Here is a 5,216-nt window from a genome sequence, read left to right on the forward strand (position 1 = left end):
GCGATCCCGTTGCCGGTCCCCGGTACGGGCGCGACACCGAGGGTTGCGATTCCATTACCGGTCAGTAAAAAAGACAAAAAGGAAAAAAAAAAAAACTTGGAAAGCAAAATTTGTAGGAAATAAGAGAAGATGACAGAAAACAGTTTAGAAGCAGGAAAATTTTAATTTACAAATCAGTGCATAATAGAACAAATAGACAAAAAATTTTGAGTAAAGGTATAGAAATCAAAATGGATAATTAATATATTGAATAATGCAGATCTAATTTGATATATATTGAACTTCATACCCTGAAAATACAAAATATACTTTCTTTTAAAGAACCTTAGAATTTTCACACACATGAAATATCATATATTTGCCTCTAAAGGACACCTCAGAACATTTTTTAAAAGAATAAATATTCCTTAACAAATATTAAAAATAGACATTAATTTAAAAAATTGAAACATGTAATACTTGCCACCTAGAAACTAAGGCTTAAAAAATTCTTGGGTCAAAAAGAAAATCCAAACTAAAAGTAAAATGTTATCTAGAAAATAATAATTAAACAGTACAGATCTGAACCTATGTGAAACAGCTAATATTAATAAACAAAAATAATAAAAAATAGATTTACAGAAAAATAGAATTTCTCCAACAAATGTTACTAGAAAAATTGGATATTCATATGCAAAAAAAGAAAAGAACTGAGACCCTTACCTCACATCATTTACAAATATTAACTCAAACTGGATCATCAACCTAAATGTAAGAGCTAAAACTACAAAACTTCTAGACAAACACATAGAAGAAAATCTTTGTGTCCTTGGATTAAGCAAAGATTTCTTACATAAGACAGGCCACACAGACTGGGAGACAATAATTGCAGATCATGTAGCTGGCAAAAGACTTACATTCAGAATGTATGATATAGTCTTACAACTTAATAAGAGGACAAACCACTCAATAAAAAGGTAGGAAAAAGATATGAACAAACTCTTCACCAAAGAAGATGCACAAATGGCTAATAAGCACATGAGAAGATGCTCCACATTATTAGTCACACCCATTAAAGTGGCTATAATTTTCAAAATGGACATTACTGAGTGTTGGCAAATATATGGAAAAAACAGAAACTCTCATACATTGCTGGTGGAACTGCTAAATGGTACAGCTATTCTTGAAAACAGTTTGGCAATTTCTTAAAAAGTTAAACATATAATTACCATATAACCAACCCAGCAATTCCACCCTTAGGTATCTACCTAATAAAAATAAAGCTATATGTCCACACAAAGATTTGTACATGATATTTATATCAGCACTATTCTTAATAGCCCCAAATTGGAAATAATCCAAATGTCTACTAACTGGTGAATGGAAAACCAAAATGTGGTATATCCTTACAAAGTAGTACTATTCAGCAATAAACATGCATGAACCTCAAAAATATTATGCTGAGTGAAAGAAACCACATACTGTATGATTGCATTTATATAAAATTTCTATAAAAGGCAGAATTATAGAGACAGAAAGCAGATCTGTGGTTGCCAGGGGCTAAAGCTGGGAACAGAGATTGATACAAACAGGTATGAGGAAGCTTTCTGGGCTGGTGGAAATGTTCTAAAATTGGATTATGGTAATGGTTCACAATTATATAAATTTACTAAAAACCATTAAACTATACCCTTACAATGGTATGTAAATAATACCTCAATAAAGCTGCTTTAATATTTTACATTAGGTACCTAATAATATTAGGAAGAGAATAACAAAATAAGCCTAAAGAAAGAGGGGGAAAATAATTTGAAAGGATAAGAGCAGAATTTAGAAACCAGAAAAATAATAATGCTAATAATACATCTTAGAGCTGGTTCCTTGAAAGAAAAGAGATAAAATGGATAAACCATTAGCTGCCCTAATAATGAAATAAATGAGAAAGAACAAATATACAAAATAAGAATTATGAATGGAATAACCATGCACATAGAGGAAATCCAGTAAATGATTCCTCAGTTCCACTGCTCAATTCTGTGCAAAGAGAGTCAAAAACCTTGTCAAAGTGGATGATTTTCTAGGAAAACATAAATTACCAAAACTGACCCCAAACATATTTTAAAAGTCAGAAAATATCAGTTACCATAGAAGATAGTGGAAAACTTGTTAAAATGTTATCCACCCAGAGAAGCATCTGGTTCCAATGGTTTCACAAGAGAATCTACTAAACTTTTATTGATTGGAGAACACCAGTGTTTTCAAACTGCTCTAGAGAGCAGAAAGAAAAGAGATATTCTTTTTCCAAATTATTCTGATAAAGTTAGCATATTAATGATAACCTAACCTGTAACCATAATAAAAGGAAAACACAGTCCAACTTCACCTGTGGATATGGATGTAAATATTCTAAATACAATATTAGCCAACAGATCCAACAGTGCATTAAAAAAACTATAAAAGAGTTCAACATTAGGAAATCCATTAATGTGGTTTGCCACAGAAGTAAGTCTCAATAAAATGTCCATCTTCATGATGATAGATAGGTTTTTTAAATTTCAATTTTGTCCTGATTTTTAAAATGTTGAAAAATAGTAAGATAGATAATTAGCTGATGTGCTAAATCAAATATATCTCAAGTCAGAAACTAGCCTTATGTTCAATGGTGAAACAATGTAGCCAGGAGTAACACACAGTTACCCATTACCACCGCTGTCGTTTCTATGGTACTGAGGAATTCTCCGACTCAATCAGACGAGAGTGGGGGAAGAGGTACTAAAACTTGAAAGGAGGACGTAGAAATGATCACTGACTGTGTGACTGGAAAGTTAAATGAAACAATCGCAAAAAAATGGTGAAACAATGTAGCCAGGAGTAACACACAGTTACCCATTACCACCGCTGTCGTTTCTGTTGTACTGAGGAATTCTCCGACTCAATCAGACGAGAGTCGGGGAAGAGGTACTAAAACTTGAAAGGAGGACGTAGAAATGATCACTGACTGTGTGACTGGAAAGTTAAATGAAACAATCGCAAAAAAATTAGCAAGAGTAGCCTAATTCAGTAAGTGGAGTGAGCACAATATAAATAACTAAAAAATCAATATCCAAGAATCTATTTTAACAGGAATTACTTGTAAATATAATTGAAGAAAAGATTCCATTTACAATAGGAACCCAAAAGATAAAACACCCAAGAGTACAGTAAATGTACAAGATTCATACAAAGAAAAACCTAAGAAACAGAGGGACAAAAAGGAAGATTTGACTAGATGCAAATATGTTTCCTAACCTTGGATAGAAAGACTGACTTGTATAAAAATAACAATTCTCCCCAAATTAATCTGTATATTTAGTATAATCTCAATGAAAACACCAAAAGGGGTTTTGTTTTGTTGTTGTTTTGTTTTCCAGAACTACACTGAATGGCAAATATCCTGTGCCCATATTCCATTTGTTAATGATCTTATTCTTCTAAAGTAAATAAAACTAAAAAAAATTATTTTAATGATCTTATTCTCTTTTCCTTTCCAGTGATAATATTTTGCATGTTCAAGCCCATCTTTCTTTCTCTCAGCACCAGTGAATAGAATTTCAGCTTTTCGGCTTGAAAAATTACAGCAAAATTGCAGCAAAATAAGGAGAAAATGTTCTTTCTTTCCCTGCAGCTGCAGAAAAGACCAGATAGAATCCTGCTTTGTAAACACCATCCTTGCCGATGTTATTCTAACAGAGAAATAGGTAAATCACATGGACTTCAGAGATTGTTGCTATGCCGTGAGAAAAGTAGGCCTAACTTCCCCAGAGGCTATAATTTGGACTGGTCGGGCCTGGCAGAAACATTTAACTTGATACGTCTGTTTTCTCAAAGGTAGCAGCATTTGTGAGCTCTCTTTGCTCAGCTTTCTTCTTCTCTCACAGGAGGCATGGGGTAAATACATCTGTTAGATTTCTTATTTAAACAAAGAGTTTGAGAGCCTTGCCTCATTCAAATTAACATAGACAAGTTGATATTTTCTAAGTTTATATGGGAAACAGGCAAGGATAGCCAAGAAAATGCCAGGAAAAAACAATGAAAGAAAATATCACTACAAGATGTTTAACATATCATAAAGCCACAGAAATTAAAAGTGCTTGATCCTGGCATATAAACAGACAGATCAATGGAACAGAATAAAGTCCAGAAATAGATTCAAAACATTCAGGGAAAGAGTATAAAATAAAAGGAACCTCTCAAATCAGTGGAGAAAAGATGGGTCATCTCAGAAATGGATGGGACAATTGGGTGGACATCTGGGAAAGAGTAAAATTGAATCTCTAATACTCACACCAAAATAAATTCCAGATGGAGCTAAGTTTTATATATCTATGTGTGTGTCTTTAAAAAAGCCATAAAATAACTAGAACAGACATGAAATATTTATTTTAATAATCCCAGATTATGGCAATCTTTCCAAGTATGACACAAAAGTCAGAAATCATTGAAAAGACTAATTCAACTACATAAGAATTAAAAATTTTTTCATGGCAGAAAAGTACTATCAAAGATTAATGATAAACTGGAGGGAAGCATTTGCAGACATGATAAACTGACAATTTCTTAAGATTAAAAGGCTTTTAAGAAACAGAACAGCAACCCAGCAGAAAGATGATCAAAGTACATGAACAACTAGTCACAGAAAAGGAAGTACCAATGTCTTTTAAACAGGTAAAAATGTGGTCATCCTCACTCACACTAATATAAATGCAAATTAAAATTATAAAGAGATTTCATCTTACTACTAGTAGATGAGTGAAAATCATCTGTGAAATGGATGTATTCACAGTGCCTTCTCCACAGTTCAGTTGATAAATCCAAAGCAGTCTGAACGGTGTCTGGCACTATGTGACAGAAGTCAGTTATTATTATTACCATTATTAAGGATAATTGACATTACTAAAATTTATGATGTACACACCTTCCGACCTGTTATTCATCTTCTTGGAATTTGGGGGACTTAGGTGTGAGCATGTTTACAGGACATAGGTACAGATCTCATCATTGTCCCATTGTTTGTAACAGCAAAAGATTGGAAACCATGTAAATGTCCATAAAGAGAGGCCCGGTTAAAGACAGTATGGAGGGCTGGCAGGTTACTCACTTGGTTAGAGTGCAGTGTTGTAACACGAAGGTCAAGGGTTCGATCCCCTACTGGCCAGCAACCAAAAATAAAATAAATAAAACAAAAATAAATAAAAAAA

Source organism: Galeopterus variegatus, unplaced genomic scaffold (assembly GCF_000696425.1).
Source record: "Galeopterus variegatus unplaced genomic scaffold, G_variegatus-3.0.2 Scaffold398, whole genome shotgun sequence".
Lineage (NCBI taxonomy): Eukaryota > Metazoa > Chordata > Mammalia > Dermoptera > Cynocephalidae > Galeopterus > Galeopterus variegatus.